Below are 20,534 nucleotides of genomic sequence, written 5' to 3'. Positions count from 1 at the left end.
ACATTATAGTTTGCAATCAGGATTTGTATATTTGCAAATCAAAGAATATTACTCATTAATCTGCTTATCTTTACTCCTTCCCAATATACATTGAGCTCAAGGGAAGGGTTGACTCTATTTACACTTTTATACCTAATACTTCTCTACATTAAGATTGGAATCTACTCTTGTTAAATATTTTTCCACTCATGTTAAATGATCTACTTGAGAAAATGTAACTTGCTAGGCATATCTGCCCAGTGAATTATGTTGGAATTATTTGGTTATTTCAGTATGTTTAGTCATGTAATTTTGGCAGATTTAGACAAAAGGACACTGATGGTTATAGAAAAAGATCAATCGTTTTAGCACTAAAACAATTTTGTAATTAATGGGTGTATGAATACCATGCACTATAGAAATAAAGAGTAAAATGAATGGTCCTAATTGTAGATTCCAGGTAATGGATAAATAAATGTTTCTTAGACTCTTCTTACACCTTTATGAGTTAAAATTTCAATGAAACATTAGCTACTTTAAGATTTTATTACTTTCCTGTGTACACCAGGAGGACAGAAAGGAGTTTTTATCTCATTTTTCAACGTTTAAAGGAATGCTTTTAAAAATATGCACATTAACAGCATTGATGTTAGGAAGTGAATATAAGTAAAATAAAGTAAAACTAAAAGAATTAATTATAGTTATATAGTTGTGAATTCACAGTAGTCATAAATACCTTACATGAACAACACTTGTCACAAATTTCTGTGGGATATGTGGTAGATATATGCATTTTGTATCTGCAGAGACTGAAAATTACAACATTTAATAAACTCACACCCACCAAGTAGTAATTCAAATAAATGAATCAATAAAGATTCTGAGGGCAAAAAAATTGTGAAGAGTTTACTATCCCATGTTTCACTCTATATTAAAAATAATAAATAAAAGAACCCAATGTCAAAAACGATAATGAAATTGACAGAATGATTGCAGCTGGAATTGAGTATAAGAGATTTCAATCAACTGACTATGAGAAACACCATTAATAACCATTGCACCTTAAACAGAAAGACTGAACACTTTAATTCCTATTCAATTTTACCATCAGTAAAAAGGAAAGCTAGAACTTAATTTACATTATCCTAAATTTAGACGATTTTAAGCTATCTACATTATACCTCTTTTCCCCCCACACCGCCTATTCCTTTTGTCACTTTTATTCCCTTGAAGTTTTTTCCTCTAAAATTATTTATTTATTTAATGTATTTAGCATACTTATTATATTTACTTGTAGATACCCAATCTTACCATGGCCTGTAAACAGTTAATACACAGATGAGGAAGTACCAGTGCTTCAAACTAGTTTCCTTCACAATCAAGGAATATTTACTTATTTCAGCAGTTTGAATAAACCCAAAGATCATTTTACTATTTGACAAATACCACTTAATAATACTTAAAGCCAAGTAAATAGAGCTATGTGTCCCATTAATGATCTTTGCATCATTTTTTTTTCTGTTTTCTCATTAGTAGTATTTTTGTGTAGGATTTTTTTTTTGGTATAAATCTAGAGATAAATACTGAAGAGTCCAGTAAAGCAGTAAGTACTGCCATGAACAAGAAACAATTAGTCTTTAAAATGCAATTAGACTCTTACTTGTGTCCTCAAAATACAAGTGATGAATTAACCTGGCAGCAAAGAAAAATACCCACATAGCTCCCTCTGTTCTCAATTATTGCATGTATTCAAGTTTTGACTTTCAATTCACCATTATAAAAAAAATCTACATTTGAGTATCTTATTTAGTATCTGGTCTGTACTATATTGTTGATTTCATAAATTCATTTGTTATGTGTGTGACATTTATTTATTAACTTTACACTAGAAGCCCACCAGCCGCTGCATGGTGAATTGACAGGAAAGAGGAGATTTCAGCACTGGCTGTGCACAAATCACAAAGCACAAGTTATCAACCAAGGTCAGAAAGGACAAAAAAGAGCCCTAACTGGGTCCAAAGTGTTTGCAGACGAGCATCCACTGGTGGTGCAAAAGTCTGTCTGCTACCAAATTTTCTAGAGTTTTTTAGCTCTCTCTCTCTCCTCCTGTAATGCAATCAAACTGCAGGACCATCAACCTGGCCTCCATAGCATCTGTGTCCTTGAACAGTTTACAAAGATAGCAAGCTCTGTGAGAGGTTAGTCTTGATGAGTTTTCCTATTCATTGTTTGAAATGATAGACAGGAGAAATGGTAAAAGGCAATGATCCATTATTAGGTATTTTCAGAACCAACCAATCTCTGAAGACATGCCTGGGATAACTGTTACCTAAAATTAATCAGTTTTTTTTTTATTTTTTTGAACTAGAATGATTTGTAAAGTTATTTGTAGCTGAATTTTAGCCATACAATGTTTCAGCACGGATCCCACCATCAACATGCTCCTCCACCAGTGCTCCCAGGGAATCCCCCAGCCAGCATCCTTGAAAGGAGCCTTTTAAGTTTGGTTGTTAAAGAGTAATACCAAAGTAATACCAGAGTAATACCTCAGCTAAATATAAATGAGGAAAAACAAATCCAGATGATTCTAAACTATTTCTTTATTAAAAATGACAAGGAAGAAATTATGAAACATTTTTTGTTTTATATTTCCATTAATGTATCTTTTATGGGAGACATTTTTTGTTTTTTTGTGTGCTTTGGGTCACACCTAAAAATTCAGGGTTTTCTTCTGATTCTACACTTAGGAATCACTCCTGGCATTGTGCAGGGGACTATATAGGATGCTGGTGATTGAACACCGGCAGCTGAATGCAAGGCAGGCTCCCTCTTCCTTGTACTATTGTTTTATCCAATGCAGTAATTTCTAAATGTTGTGTCACTCTATAGCTGTAGATATGAAAATGAAAAAATTGACAAAAATGACTTACCAAGAATTATTCAGGTTGACTGGGGTGGCATAGGTAATTTTCCCTCAAGTAGGTCTATGGTTTTCATGCTTAAATCTCAGAATCTGAAGTTGTCTGGTCTCGGGGTGTGGACATTTTCAGCCACTCTGGTGCAGGGGAGGTTTTCAGGGTCAGGCCATTTGGAGATTGAGGTCTTTTAGAGCTGCCTCCACATGTTTGGGAAGGACTCAGTATTGCTGGGAGTTGAATCCCAACCACACTACTATCACCTAATCCCTGATATACATTTTAATATTCCTAATCCACTTATTTTTGCTGTTGTTAGGGCAATATGATCACATTAGAGTTAATATTGATGAGCTTGATGTATTGTCACTAAACTTCAGCACTACCTATTTTCACATGATTTACAGCTAGTCTGCTTTTCCCTTCCCCTCTCCTGGCAATTGGAAGTGTCAGTGTTGTACTCTGAGTATTTCATGATGTTTCCCTACATATCACACCTGAGTAAGAGTATCTGTTATTTGTCATTTCATCTGAATTAATTTATGTAGCTTCATATTCATCAATTTTATCCAAGTTTCAGTGAAAGCCATATATTATTTCACTATATATCTGCCACACATTTTTTTGTTGTTGTTTTCGGGTCACATCCAGTTTCGGGGCTTATGCCAAACTCTGCACTCTGGGATAACAACCACTGGTAAGATTTGGGATGAAATTGGGTGCTGAGGATAAAACCAGGTCAGCCACATGCAAGATAAGTTTCTTATCAACCAGCCTCCCCCCACATATTTTTTTATTCATATGCTCCTTGAACATTTAAGTTGCTTCTATAACTAGTATTGTACTAAGGTTTACAGTGAACAAAGTGTGGCTAGCATCCTTTCAAATTAATGTTCTGTGTTTTGGGAGTAGATGGGAAGAAATTGCTAGATTCTTTGATAAATAAAGCATATAAAAATTTATAGGAAGCTTTATTTTTGCTTTTTTTGAGAAAGTCATAGCATTTCCTGTTCACCCTGAACCAGATAATATTTTAAATTACTTTACTTAAAGAACAAATATCACAGAATTGACATAATTAATCATAATACATTTATTTATAGATAGGTGGGAGCAAAATTATTAAAAGAGAGAAAAAAGTAAAATGATAAGCAAATTAATGAAATTATTGTATCTCAAATGAGGTCATTCAGTTATTGACAGGTTTAGTAATTTCTTGTTGCTAGTTGGCTATTTTGTACTTCACTTGTTTCTTGTTAGGTGACATCAGTCACACACACATTGGAGTCTAAGAGAGATGACAAGTATTAAACAAAAATGAAATGATCTAATGGCCACAAATGCATCTATGAGGTCCAGAAATTTCAAGTACTATAGCTAATACTGTGATGTGTCTGCTGCAAGGTCTTCTGAAAATATGAGAAAGTGGAAGGAAGGTGCTCATACTCATTGCAAAAAGATCCTGGAGTGATTTGTGTGCCTAAATATCAGTAATAGCAAACTTTTTATTTTAACTATACTGTACTAATTATTTCCAAGACTGCTTGCTTTGATTTTCATTACATGATAATAAGCACTAGAGAACACTTTGCTTTTTATATGTGTATTTCTGATTCATGTGTCATCTTTTAATGGCAGTTTTTGTTTGTTGGTTTGTTTTTGATCAACACCTGGCAGTGCTTAGCAGTTATTCCTGTCTCTGGGCTCAGAAATCACTCCTAGCAGGCTTGAGGAACCATATGGGATGCCAGGAATAAAACTTGGTCCATCTGGGTTGGCCACATGTAAAGCAAATGCCCAACCTCATGTGTTATCTCTTCCAATGCTCAATGGAAGTTTTATCTCTTCTCTTTATTTTTTGATCAGGTTACTGCTTTTATCTTGACTTTATTGATTGATTGACATTTTTAATCTTCTAATTTCCATAAATATTCTCCAAATAAAGGTCTATATATAAAATAAGATCTCATATTTTCATAGTAACTGCCCCCCATATACAGTGCAATATAGTTATTAAATCTTGCCACACAAAAATTTTACATTAGAAAACTATGAATGAATTATAGTTCCTTTATTTTCCACGCATGTAGGAACAGCATAATTATATGTTAAAGTCTTTGACACATCCAGGAACTCATTTATTAGGTAGATAGGTAACTAGATTAATTAAGCAATTTATATACACTTTTAATGTTACAGTAGTCAGTTATAAAATAGAAATTTTATCTAGTATAATAATTCTCAGAGACAAAAGAGATGAGGGCTGAATGGTGCAGCTCATGACATAAAGCTCACCACAAAGAGTGATGAGTGCAGTTAGAGAAATAGCTACACTGAGAACTATCCTAACAATGTGAACTCTTGAGGGAAGTAGAAAGCCTGTCTTGAGTACAGGTGTGGGTGGGGTGGGGAGAAGGGAGATTTGGGACATTGTTGGTGGGAATGTTGCACTGGTGAAGGGGGGATGTTCTTTACATGACTGAAATCATACATCTATAATCATATTTGTAATCATGGTGTTTAAATAAAGACAATTAAAAATTTAATATCAATCAAGTATTTTATAGAAATGGTCTATGTAAATAATTCTGCAAAAGTATCTATGCTTTGCTGTCCTAAATTTGTAAATATATTTTGTTGTATGGCAAAGAGAAATTGTTTTTGTAGGTGAAATAAGTTTACTTATAAGCTGACTTTTATGAAAATAAATTATTCTAGAACAGTACTATGTTTGTCTGATGTAATTGTGTTTATCTTTTAAAATGGAAGAAGAAAGCTCAAGGGAGATAACTGAAAGGAGAGGAAAATATGCTTTGCTGGGGCTTGAGTCCCTGAGCCCTAATTCTACATGGCTTCAAAAATACTTCTGGGAGCACTGATCCAGGAGTAGAGTTGCAGCATAGAAATAATAGCAGAAAAGAGACTAAGACATCATTGAATGAAATTTGGGGATACTGAACTTGATTTGGAAGATAAAATTAGGAGATAGATTCTAAGAGAATTCAAGTTGCTTCACCAAGCTAGAAAAGTCAAGAAAGCAGCGTCTCCCGGAAGCCCCAAATTAGAAATGTAGCTCTGTGTAACCCTTGATTTTAACTGCAAGAGAAGGCACCATTACTGTACTCTCTGGAATAACAGACAATGGATGAATGTGTCTTCTTTGAAGCCACACATTTTTGACAATAAGTGTTGTCTAAACTCAAATAGCCAAGTCATCCTATTTTATAACTCAACATTTTCTCTTTTCATTGGCTGTAATATAGCAGTTGAACTTCAACAAACCTCCTCCCTGTAATGACAGTTGAACCTGTACACACCTCCCTAGATACTAACATGAACATACCCTCTTGTCACACCGAGTATAAAAGGAAAAATTTAGACCTTTTTGGGGGACCCAATGTAGTGACCAGAACAATGCCTGCTGGTTCATAGAGGGCCTGGATTTTGGAGATATCTGCTGCCTGCTTTGAATCTATTTTTTACTCTTCCTTCTTTGAACCCAGGCCTCCCCAAACCATCCCTGACCCGTGAATTTTCATTTATCTCTTTCTTTCTCTGAAAAGGTAGAGGTAGGTTTCAGACTCCAACAGAAATAAAAAGTATACTTGGTTTCTCTTTCTCTTCTCTCTCTCTCAGTCCCAGACAGGTGGTCACTATATGTTGAGTCCCTGGGTGATCCTGGGCCCCTGGAAACACCAGGTTCTGTCAGCCTTGGGCCTTTGCAAATGGTGCTCTAACAGGTCAAGTGAACCCTGGCTTCTACAAGTATTTTAGTAAAAAAGAAAAAGAAAAATTATATAAATAAAAATATTAATGTTGAAAAGAGATAAATTGAATGAATAAAGAAAAGAAATATGAAGGTTAGAGAGAGAAATGATTAAAAAAGAGAAATTGAGCAAAAATAGGTTTATTATAACTGAAAAATATTCAGAGAAAAATAAAATTGAGCAAAAGGGAAAAAAGATAGAAAAGAAAAAGATTTGTTACAGAGAAGAGTTAGACAAAAATAAAAAACTTAAAGAAGAGAAAATGAACAGGAGATTTATTACATAGAGAATAAAGAGATACAGAAACAAAGAAAAATAATAGAGAATATTTGTCCGAAAGAAAGAAAGAAAGAAAGAAGGAAGGAAGGAAGGAAGGAAGGAAGGAAGGAAGGAAGGAAGGAAGGAAGGAAGGAAGGAAGGAAGGAAGGAAGGAAGGAAGGAAGGAAGGAAGGAAGGAAGGAAGGAAGGAAAAAAGGAAGGAAGGAAGGAAAAAAGGAAGGAAGGAAAAAAGGAAGGAAGGAAGGAAGGAAGGAAGGAAGGAAGGAAGGAAGGAAGGAAAGGAAGGATGGAAGGAAGGAAGGAAGGAAGAAAAGATTGTAAAAGAAAGAAAGAAGGAAGAGAAGGAAGAAAGGAATGAATGAATAGAAAGTGAAAAAATGATAACCCTACAATGATCCCCTATCAGCAAGAAGCAGCAAGAAATAATTCTTAGCGCCTTTACCCTAAACAATTGGAGTTTTTCCCTTTCTTAGGCTAGACATAGGTTTGATAAAAAAAAAAAAAAAAAAAAAAAAAAAAAAACCTGCAAAGCTAATGTTTGTTCCTTAAACAGTTTCATTTCTTCCCTACACCTGTCTCTAGGCTTAGGGGTTTCTAAATGAATTGTCAAGAAGAGAAATGCAGCTGACTACCACCATGGCTTTTGCAGAGCATCACCTGCTGAGTGGACCCCACTGACCACTGAGGATAACTTACACACACACACACACACACACACACACACACACACACACACACACACACTGCACTGCACTGTACTTGCAATATTTGTTACTTTGATAGCTTGGGACATTATCTTCACATTAACTTGCCTGGCACTCTATGATTCTTGACACAAAAGATTTGATTCTTAGGATTTTGCATTTGGACTCACTTTCCTGTTTATTCCTCAGCTTCTTGTCCACTACCTGTTCAGGTTTTGGCTTCCTCCCTGTCTATGCCACAGTGTCAGCATCTATCTTTTGCTGATCCTGCTAGTATTTTACTGTAGATAGATACTTTGCTCTTAATATGCCTCCCACTGGCTACTTTCTCAAACATTTACTAGTGTTGCCAGGTGTGAAGTAGAAATCTGTTTCCAGGATCTTGGCAAAATAGCAACTATTTATTTAACTAGGCAAAAATATTTTAATATAAATAAGAAATATAACTTCTGATGTTCATTCTTTCTCCTAGACTGTCTTGGAATGTCTAAGTCTAATTTAAGCAAGTGCATCATTGTTGGTGCTGAGTAAATAAAAGAGAAATGGCCCCATACACTAGTTTAATATATGGAGGCTTTCAGACATTCATTTTTGATGCAGCACTTTATTCACTTTCACTCATTTTTGGAGGCTATGCAATTTCTAAGATTTATTTCCCTCATATAAACTCTCAATTCCTGTTTTCTGTTACTGCTGTAAACCCACATAAGTAAATATTTCTAAGTAAATTACAGTAAAATTCCTTGAATTAGACTTAGATATAGATAGAAATACAACATCATCATTTTAGAAAAGTGAATTTATTATTTTTAGAGAATCGAAACTGAATGCAATGTTCAAATAATAAGAAAAATATAAAAATAGGTGCCAGACAAATATCTTCCTCAATGGAGAAAAACTGAAATCCTTTCCTCTAAATTCTGGCACAAGACAAGGCTGTCCTCTCTCACCACTCCTATTCAACATAGCACTGGAAGTACTTAGTGATTAGGCAAGAAAAAGATATCAAGAGAATCCAGATAGGAAAGGAAGAAGTCAAGCTCTCCCTGTTTGCAGATGACATGATACTCTACCTAGAAAACCCTAAAGTCTTTTAAAAAAAGCTTCTAGAAACAATAGAATCATATAGCAAGGTGGCAGGCTACAAAATTAAAACACAAAATTCAATGGACTCTCTATACACCAATAGTAATAAGGAAGAAATGGACATTAAGAAAACAACCCCATTCACAATAGTGCCACACAAACTCAAATATCTTGGAATCAACTTGACTAAAAATGTGAAGGACCTATACAAAGAAAATTATAAAACTCTGCTCCAAGAAATAAGAGAGGACACGAAGAAATGGAAGAACATACCCTACAAATGGATTGGCAGGATTAACATCATTAAAATGGCAATACTCCCCAAAGCATTGTACAGATTTAATGCGATCCCTCTAAAGATACCCATGACATTATTCAAAGAAGTGGATCAGGCACTTTTGAAATTCATTTGGAACAATAAATACCCTAGAATAGCTAAAAAATCATTGGGAAAAAGAATATGGGAGAAATTACTTTCCCGAACTTTAAACTGTACTACAAAGCAATAGTTATCAAAACAGCATGGTATTGGAATAAAGACAGGCCCTCAGATCAGTTGAATAGGCTTGAATACTCTGAGAATGTCCCCAGACATAGAATCACCTAATTTTTGATAAAGGAGCAAGAAATCCTAAATGGAGCAAAGAAAGCCTCTTCAACAAGTTGTGTTGGCACTGCAAAAAATTGAACTTAGACCCCCAGCTAACATAATGTACAAAGGTTAAATCCAAATGGATGAAAGACCTCAATATCAGACCCAAAACCATAAGATACATAGAACAACACGTAGGTAAAACACACCAGGACATTGAGACTAAAGGCATCTTCAAAGAGTAAACTGCTCTCTCCAAGCAAGTGAAAGCAGAGATTAACAGATGGGAATATATTAAATTGAGAATCTTCTGCACCTCTAAAGAAATAGTGCCCAGGATACAAGAGCCCCCCACTGAATGGGAGAAACTATTCACCCAATAACCATCAGACAAGAAGCTAATTTCCAAAATATACAAGGCACTGACAGAAATTTACAAGAAAAAAATAACATTGAATCCCATCAAAAAATGGGGAGAAGAAATGGACAGACACTTTGACAAAGAAGAAATACAGATGGCCAAAAGACACATGAAAAAATGCTTTACATCACTAATCATCAGGGAGATGCAAATCAAAACAACTATGAGGTACCACCTCACACCCCAGAGATTGGCACACATCACAAAGAATAAGAACAAGCAGTGTTGTCGGGGATGTGAAGAGAAAGGAACTCTTATCCACTGCTGGTGGGAATGCCGTCTAGTTCAACCTTTATGGAAAGCATTATGGAGATTCCTCCAAAAACTGGAAATAGAGCTCCCATACGACCCAGTTATACCACTCCTAGGAATATACCCTAGGAACACACAAATACAATATAAAAATCCCTTCATTACACCTATATTCATTGCAGCATTATTTACCATAGCAAGACTCTGGAAACAGCCAAGATACCCTTCAACAGATGAATGTCTAAAGAAACTGTGGTACATAAACACAATGGAATATTATGCAGCTGTCAGGAGAGATGAAGTCATGAAATTTTCCTATACATGGATGTACATGGAATCTATTATGCTGAGTGAAATAAGTCAAAGAGAGACAGAAAGATGCAGAATGGTCTCACTCATCTATGGTTTTTAAGAAAAATGAAAGACATTCTTGCAATAATTCTTGCAACTTTCAGACACAAAAGGAAAAGAGCTGGAAGTAACAGCTCACCTCATGAAGCTCACCACAAATAGGGATGAGTTTAGAGAAATAACTATGTTTTGAACTATCCTAATAATGAGAATGTACGAGGGAAATAGAAAGCCTGTCTAGACTACAGGCGGGGGTTGGGTGGGGAGGAGGGAGATTTGGGACATTGGTGATGGGAATGTTGCACTGGTGATGTGTGGTGTTCTTTACATGACTGAAACCCAAACACAATCATGTATGTAATAAAGTTGTTTGAATAAAAAAATAATTGCCACAAAGATAGAACAGTTAATGATCTTACCTTTTGCATGGCTAATCTTGGTTAAGATACTCAGCATGACATCTTGTTCCAGCATGGTTTATTGTCCCTGGAACATAGCTGAGATCAACAAGCAGAGAGTCAAGAGTGAAAACCGTTGGATATGGCCTAAAAGCAAACAAATAAAAATGTAAAAATAAGCGATCCAAATTTATAGAAATTATATAAATGGTTTTCAATAATATTAAATACACATAAAATAAATCAAAATTTGCTCTTTTATTGAGAGAAATATATGGAATCAGTAATCTTACAAGTATATATAACTAAATGTATCATGCATTATTTTATATAATTATAAGTTAAGAGTTTAGTAAACTCAGAATCAGGTTGTCATATGACCCAGCAATTCTACTTTTAGATATATATCCTCAAGACAGAAAAAAACATTTATTAAAATGGAAGTATGTTAGTCATTATTTAATGCAGCACTGAATATAATTGTTGAGTTGGAATCACCCAGTACCCATCAGATAAGAGGCTAATTTTTAAGATATACAAAGTACTGACAGAACTTAACAAGAAAAAAACATCTAAGCCCATCACAAAATGGAAAGAAGAAATTAACAGACATTTACTCCAAGAAAGACAGATGGCCAAAAAGGATATGAAATAAATGCTTTACATCACTAATCAGGAAGATGCAAATCGAAACAATGAGGTAATACCTTATGTCACTGAGACTGGCACACATCACAAAGAACAAGAATAATAAGTGCTATGGGGATATGAAGAGAAAGAAGCTCTCGTTCACTGCTGGTGGGAATGTCTAGTACAGCCTTTATGAAAAAAAATATAGAGATTCCTCAAAAATCTAGAAATTGAGCTCCCATATGATCCAGCTATCCACTCCTAGGGATATACCCGAGGATCACAAAAATCCAATACAAAAGTCCCTTCCTCACACCTATATTTATCACAGCACTATATAAAATAGACAAGATATGGCTACAACCCAGATGCCCTTCAACAGATGAGTGGCTAAAGAAATTGTGGTACATATACACAATAGAATATTATGCAGTCATCAGGAGAAATGAAGTCATGAAATTTTCCTTTATGTGGATGGACATGGAAACTATTATGCTGATTGAAATAAGTCAGAGGGAGAGACACAGAATAGTCTCACTTATCAGTATGATTTAAGAAAAATAAAGACATTATTATAATAATACCCAGAGACAATAGAGATGAGGGCTGAAAGGACCAACCCAAGATATGAAGCTTACCATAAAGAGTGATGAGTGCAGTTAGATAAATAACTACACTAACAATTATCTTGACATGTTAATGAGTAAGAGAATACAGTCAGGGGTTGGGGGAGGAGGGAGATGGGAGGCATTAATGGTGGAAATGCTGGACTGGTGAAGGGAGAGTTATTCTGAAACCCAACTACAAACATATTAGAAACCATGATTCTTAAATATAGTATTAAAAAAGAGTTTGAATCAACCTAGCTAGTGTATCATGAAGATGTGATTCGTTTATACGATGAGATACAACATAGCTGTAAAGAATGATGTAGTCATGGAATTCACTGCAACATGGATGGAACTGATAGATCTCATGTTACATAAAGTAATCGTTTTTGAGGCGGAGAGCAGCAGAGGCAGAATCTGCGGTAATCAGAGGCTGAGCCTGGGCTGCCAGGTACTGAGAGTGGGGCGCCCAGTGAGGCTCTCTGCAGCCTGCTAGGAGGCAGAGGGAGGAGCGGCAGGGGTGGGGAGCTGGTGGAAACCCGGAGAGAGCGTGGTCTGAGAGAAAGGCGCCTGGTGGTCCCTGCTACCTCCCAGGATGGGGAGGGGAGAACCGGCTAAACCCAGGAGTGCTCTCTAGCCAGAGCATCTCTGACTCCCAGGTGAGGGAAAGGACAAGTGAAATAGACTCAACAGGGCCATAGACCATTGTGGCCAGGATTGGAACGTCTCTGGCCAGCAGGAAGAGGGGAAGGGCACTTGATCAGACTTGACTGGAGGGAGGACAGGGGAGGCTCCAAACCACAGTGACCTCAGCCAACACATTTACATAGAACCACACTCCAGAGAAGGGACCCAGCCCAACTCCACAGGTAGCAAAAGCGGCCTGAAACCTGAAGGCACAGCACTCCAAGCCAAGCCAATGAATGCAAAGAAATATAGGTAAACTAAGGAAAACATTAACAACAGGGAAGATGGAGAGAAATCAGAACAAGACCCAAGAGAGGAAGACCTAAATTCAGTCATGAGAAAATAATTACAAGCCATGGTAGAGGAAATGAAAAAACACACTGGCCAGCAATTACAAGAAATCAATAGACGAACAAAGTAATCAAAAAGAAGACTTCAAAAAGAAGATGGATAAATTGATAGGACGGCATTACGTTTAAGTGGCATTAGAAAAAAATTGCATATAAGAATACTACCGTTTAAATGGGAGTTATCCAGAACACTCTTGCCTCCCAGATTATATATAGTGAGGGTAGAAATATAATTGAGTGGAAGAAAATGTTAGATTTGAAACAATGGGGGACAGGGACAAAGGGGACTTGGGTGTATATTGGTGGTATTAAAAAAGGACATAACTAAATGAAATTATGAGACAAAAATGAATCAACAAAAATGAAATAATGATACCCAAATTTTAACAACCAAATTTAAAATTATGCCACTTCTGATGGCAGAAGTGATGGGATAGACTTAAAACATTGGTGGAGGGAGATTAATACTGATGCTTAAACATTGTATGGCTAAAATTCAACTATGAATAGCTTTGTAAACCACAATGCTTTAAATAAAAGTTTAGAAAAGAGCTCAAATATGAAAACTTAGCATTGTATTTTTTTAGAAATTTATTTTAGCCATCAAAAACTGCTTACAGTTTTTCTTTTTAATACTGCCAACTGTAGGGTTTAATACAGACACCATGCTTACCGCCAGTGTCATTTTCTTTCACCATTGATTCACAGTCCTCCTCATGACCCTCCTCTCTGCTCTCAGCCTCTCATCCCAACCCCTGTGTCCTTCATAGGCTACATTTTCTTGACCAGTCATTAGATTATATTGCTTTGGCTCATTTGTTGTTAACTTATTATGGTTTATTTTATCTCACATCTGAGAAATATTTTCTTACATCTTTCTTTCTTCTCTTATTAATTTCACTCAACACATCATACTCAAGTTCTTTCCATATAGTGTCACATTTCAAGAATCTATATCTTCTTAGTAGTAATCCATGTGTATGGACCATATTCTCTTTATCCCATCATATATTTTAGGCCATCTGATTTGTTCCCCAATTTTTCCTACTTCAATGATCCTAGGACTGAAATTGTATTTTCTGAGTAGCTTTTGGACCTGGGTTAGATACTCATGAGTAAGCTCATATGAAAGCTCATTTCTTGGGGCCTGAGGGGTGGCATAAGCAGTAAAGCATCTACCTTGCCCACACTAGCCTAGGACTGACTGCAGTTAATCCCTCAGCATCTGATATGGTCCCCCAAGACTGGAGCAACCCCTGAGCATTACCGGGTATGACCCCCCAAAAAAAGCTCATTTCTAAAATTTTTGGGAAATATTCATATTGTTTTCCAAGGCTTAACTGTTCATCAGCAATGGTAAGGGGTCCATATTTCCCACATTTTTGCCAACACCGGTTGCTTTGTTCTTTATAATGTGTGCCTGTCTCATTGGTGTCAGTTATATCTCACTGCTGTTTTTGATTTGCATTCCCCTGATGAACAGGGTTGCAAATTTTTTTCATATATTTCTTGACCATCTATGTTTTCTTTGACCTTTCCATTTTTGTTGAGGTTGGTACTAGTACTTTCTTTTGCTTTGCCAATGTATACATATATGCTCCATATATGGAGCCCATCATCAAAATGGAATTTGAAATTCAGCTTGATCCCTCCAAGATTATCAGAAAATGAAATGGAGAATTATGTGTGCTCTCAATGATAGGGACAAAGATCTAATACAAAGGCCATGATAATCTAATTTGATACAAATAGATTTTAAAAACTGTGTTAGAATTTTAACATAAATATTGGCCTTATATATAGATATAATGATATAAGTATGTATAGGTACATATAGAAACACATATATGTTTAACCATAAATTTTAGATAAGTTCTCTAACACACATTGTCTCAGTATATTTGTGATTCCTTTCTGACCACTAGAATCTATGTCCTAATGTCCATATAAGTTCAATTTAATTGTGCTGCATATTTTATCAATAGTCAACATTGCAATATGAAGTATTCAACTGGATATTAAGTAAAATCCTGAGGTTTACTTCATCCCCTATATGTGTTCCATTGTCACTCTACAAAAACAGTAATATCTAGCAGTTGTCAGCATCCCAGCATACTATTGGGAGGTTGAGACTGATTCTATCTTGTGTCCATAGTCAAGTTAATAACCTTAAAAGTGAGAATTGAGTATTGTGTTTCTGGTTATTTTTAAAAGTAGTGGTGTCATTGGAGTCAATTCTAGATCTGTAGGCAAGAAGGTCACAAGAATAGATAATCCTGCAGACAGTGCAACCAATCGCCACTTCACAGCCTTTGACTCTCACTGTTAAGCTCATTAGGCAGTATGAGCACAACAGGGTCCAAAATGGAGCACAGCAGTGAGTCATACAATATCTGCCTCAAGGTTGTGGTAAATCTCTTACCTATGCCAAAGGTTCTGGGGATAAATATTACCCCCAGATTATTTTGGACACTGGGCAAATGTATTCCTTTCTCTTTGTGGAACTGTTGTCGTCACAGTACTGGGGACCTTGTTTTTTTGCTGCATGTCCCTCAGAAGGCAGTTTTTGAGAATCTTGCTATGTTCCTTTGGCAATTCAGAAAGCTCCTTCTCAAAACAGTGGGGGCCGTAGAATAGATTATTCTACTTCCCCTGTCTGCCCATTTCTCTGATTAGAAGTAGAAAGGGTTATATTGCTTTTAAGATCTCATGATTAAAGTGGAACTATGAAATAGTTTTGCACACGATTTTTTAAATCCTCAACACTCTTCTTTCCTCCTCCCTCCTCCTCCCCCCTCCTCCCCCCTCCTCCCCCTCCTCTTCCTCTCTCCTCTTTCCCCTCCTCCCTCCTCATCCCCCTCCTCCCCCTCCTCTTCCTCTCTCCTCTTTCCCCTCCTCCCTCCTCATCCCCCTCCTCCCCCCTCCTCTTTCCTCCCTCCTCCTCCCCTCCTCTCTCCTCCTCCCCCTCCTCTCTCCTCTTCCCCCTCCTCCCTCCTCTTTCTTCCTCCTCCTCCCTTCTCCTCCCTCATCCTCCTTCTTCTTCTATTTTTTTTGATATATATATCTTGAGTTTTGGTCATTGAGTTGAGACATTTTTCAAAGACTGGAGAAATTTGCTTGTTTTCTGTAGGAGACTTTTGAGACATATTCAACAGTTCTCAAGGCTGACTCCTGGATCTGTGTTCAGGGATCCTTCCTGCGATTGATCAGGGGTTTATGCAGTGCCAGTGATCAAACTGAGATAGTCCACATGTAAATACTATAATGAGTATAAATAAATAATTAACCCTGTCTTAAGACTTTAGATAAAATATTATTTTAAGTGGATAAGTGTACAGGCGTAGAATTTGATCAATCACCAACTTTTTTCATGAGGTATGAAACAAAGTTTTGAATTGGAAAACAAAAAAAATGAAAGGAGAATGAAAAAAATAAAAAGAGTGTCCCAGGTGTATTTGAAACCAAGATAGTGTATAAATGGCCTAACTTGCAAAGAGCCACTCTAAGAGTTTTGCAATATTTATTAAACATAAGAAATATACCCAACTTATTTAATACTTCAGGAATATTAAAGCCCAGAGGAAGAAATAGAAAGAAACTCAATATTCTAAAGATAGAGCATATACTTTGACTCTTTGGACAGAGTGAAATTATTTTGTAAATCTGCGATGGCACTTGCCAGTTTGGGAGATTGGCATTCTACATCATTTTTTTTTCAGCTGACTACCAGTAGAAAAGAGTTAGAAACTGTCAGTGCTGTTGATCTGATTTGTCATGTGGGATGACAGTTGCTCATAAGTTGAGCTTTGTGTCCCTTTCTTAAGATGATGGCTCTATAATTCTCCTTCTCTTCGCTTCCAGTACTGATTTCTGCTCAGATAGAAATAATCTTCCCGATGAGTAGATGCAGAATATTGAATGATTAGAGTCATGAAGTGTTGTTCTTATTTACAATGTGTCTATCAGTGTAATGTTTCTTCTAGATTCTGTGAAAGTGTCATGTGAGGAAGATGCAGATTTCCAAGGAGTCACTTCCCCAAGTTGTAACTAGCACTTGTTTCCAGTGGTGTGATTCTAAGGCATATGATTGGCAGGAACACTACTGCCACATACAGTCTCGCTGTGACTTACATGCCTTTCTTCACTAATAACTTGTTTAATTCTGGACTAAATATGACAGTTCCTATGATCCCTATTTTGTGTAAATTCAACTAATCTGCCTATGCTTCTGGGATTTAATTTATTTTATTTTTTGTTTACATATTCCATTTCTTTCTTCTCTGAACAAATTGCTTACACTGTCAGGATATTTTTCTTGAAGATTTCATGCCCACTTGCCTTTCAAATTCTCACTCCTTTATCTCAGTTTTCTCTCTTCCTACTCAGGCTATGATTTTCTCTCCCTCACACATGCACTGGTGTAATCTATAACTAACTAGTATAAAAGCAGACAGTAATATCCTGGCCTAAGCTCTACCTTGAATATATAATCCAAATGTTTCTGATAACTTACAGGTATTGCCATGAACCATAAATACATCATATGATTGATTGTTTCAACCAGTAAATTTGAAGAATAAAGTTGAACACAAAGAATTAAAGGTCTTGTGTACAGATAAATAAGAACCACTGGAGAACAACTGAAGAAAGTTCCTAAGCTGAAATCACTGATTCCCCACCTTGTTGACACACATTGATTAGGGAAAAATCATGGTTGCATGTTTATCTTTGACTAAATGTTAAATTGTTGTAAAATATATTTAGTATGCATGTTGGGTAGAATTTAAATTTACAGAGTTGTGCAATAACAAAGGCTGACTGAAATGACAAAATTATTTTGTGATAGTAAAGGCGATAGTAAAGAAATAAGGCATTTGCCTTGCAAACCACTAAACAACCTTCCATATAAAAATAGTCTCCTCACACCCCAAGCACTATTTACACCTGAACACAGAATTAGGTATATTATGACTGCCAGGTATGATCCATGAATGGAATGGAAAGGAAGAAAGGAAGAAAGGAGTAGGAAGGAAGGTAGGAAGGAAGGAAGGAAGGAAGGAAGGAAGGAAGGAAGGAAGGAAGGAAGGAAGGAAGGAAGGAAGGAAGGAAGGAAGGGAGGGAGGGAGGGAGGGAGGGAGGAAAGGAGGGAGGAAGGAAGGAAGTGAGGGAGGAAGGAAGGGAGGAAAGAAGGAAGGGAGGAGAAAGGAAGGAAAGAAGGAAGGAAGGGAGGAAGGAAGGAAAGGAGGAGGGAGGGAGGGAGGAAGGGAGGAATGAAGGAAGAATGGATAGGAGGGAGGGAAGGAAATAAGTAAGGGAGGGAGTGAGGGAGGGAAGGAGGGAAGAAAGGTAGGAGGGAGGAAAGGAGGAAGGGAGAGAAGTGAGGAAGGAGGGAAAAAGGAAGGAAGGAGGGAGGGAGGAAATAAGGAAGAAGGAAGAAGGGAGGGAAGGAAAGATGGAGGAAGGGAAGAAAGGAGGGAGGGAAGATTGGAATAAAAATGAAAGAAAGGAAAGATGAAAAGAGGGAGGGATGTATGGAAGGAGGAAGGGATAGAAAAGAAAAAAGAATGAAGAAGGGAGAGATGCTAGGAAGGGAAGAAGAAAAGGAGAAAGAGGAAAGAAAGAAGAGAGAATCATGGTAGTAAGAAAAGAAGGAATGAATGGAGGGAATGAGGGAAGGAAGTTAAAATAGGGAAGTAAAGAAAGATGGGAGGGGAGAAAAAATAATGAAGAGGGATGGAGAAAAGGAAGACACAAAGGAAAGAAAAAATGATGTAAGAAATAAGGGAGGAAGGAAATATGGAAGGAAATAATGAATAAAAGGAGGAAGGGAGGATAGAAGGGAGAAAGGAAGGAGAAAGAAAGGGAGAGGTAATGCTAAAGGGAAAAGGGGAGAGGAGGGAAGAAGGATGAAAAAAGGAAGGGGAGAAAGACAGAAGGTGAAGGAAAAAATGAAGAAATGAAGGAAGGGGAGGAGTATATAAGGAAGGAGGAAAGTTGTAAGGAGGAAGGGAGAGGAGGGAAAATAGAGGAAGGAATCCAGGAAAGGAAGAAAGGAAGTGAGAAAAAAGAAAGGAAGGGGAAATTGAAGGGGAGAGGCAGTGGGAACTACAATGTATGCATTCAGTTGAGCTGACTCCTGTGCAAAGATTTGATAATAATCAGAGAATATTTTTGCTTCTATAAATTGTTCTTCTTAGTAATTATATTTGTTTTTTACCCTTTGTAAACACTTTTCCAGGAAAGAGACAAAGACTTAATAATACCCTCCTTCAGAGTCATTTACTACATAGAGCTAATGAAGCCATCAAATTATGCTATGCGCTAGCTTTTGCTTCACTACTTAGTTATAAGAAACATCTTGATGGTGGTTAGAAATTTGAGTTTGCCTTCATTGCTCCTCTTAAGAACTGTGATTCATCATTATTATACTACAAAAATTCCTAGAATAAATTATGTTGGCGATGAAAAATAAACATAAGTGCCAAAGAACATTGAAGTAATATAGGTTAATGAAATTACAAATAACTGTGTATTGCCACTCACAGATAATCATTTCAAATTCCTTATAGATATTAAATAAAGGTTACTTTATTTAAAACACTTTAAATTTCAAGAATATAAAATGCACAGTATCCAAAATGTGGGTTAATTATGGACTGATATTTATTAAAAATCAAAGCTTAATTTCTAATATTGTCCAAAGGACCTTGGCATAGTAACTCAAGGTTATTTGTGGAATTCTCACAAGGGTATTTGGTTAGGATTATTTTCTTACTATATTACCCTATTGTTACTATCTATTAGAACATTTTGGCAAGGCCCCAGTCCAAAATTTCCAAACATGGGCCCTCAAAGACTGATATAAAGTCTTTACAAGTTGTTGATACAGTAAAAAGGCAAATTTGACTTTCAGTCACAAAATTTCTAACACTCTTCACCAGTGCACATTTCCAGCCACCAATGTCCTCCGTTTCCTTCTTTCCCTAACCCTGCCTTCCTCTGGGGCAGATATTTTTTCTTCTCTCTTTCCCACTACCCCTCACTCTCTCTCTCTTTTTCTCTCTCCCCATATTATGGTTTGCAAAATTGTTACTGCAGGATATCATTTATATCACTTTAGCTTTTTTCAGCTTTTTTTAGTACCATGTTCTTGTTTATTCCCAACTACCATTGTGATAGTAGTCCCTTCACTGCCTAATTGCATTCCTCCACTAGTTGTGGCAATCTGCTACTACAATTTTTAACTGTGCATATTATGGTGATTCAATTAGTTTACTTCTAAAAAAATAAGATAAAACATCAAAACTGAGAAAGAAATATATGATGAACAATACCTAATAAATATCTTAAATAAATAAAAGTGAAAACTCAAATATAGACATTATTCAGCCAGTTTTATGCAAAGTATTTTGTAACATTTTTATTTGATGTAGATAAGACCATTTCCCCCTAGTTCTACAGAGAAATTAAATTTTAAAATGTCTTATTTAGAGAAAATTTGCATGAAAGGTATTA

The sequence above is a fragment of the Suncus etruscus genome, chromosome 10 (genome assembly GCF_024139225.1).
Source record: "Suncus etruscus isolate mSunEtr1 chromosome 10, mSunEtr1.pri.cur, whole genome shotgun sequence".
Lineage (NCBI taxonomy): Eukaryota > Metazoa > Chordata > Mammalia > Eulipotyphla > Soricidae > Suncus > Suncus etruscus.
The sequence above is the reverse complement of the archived record's forward strand: the minus strand, read 5'-3'. Positions refer to the sequence as shown.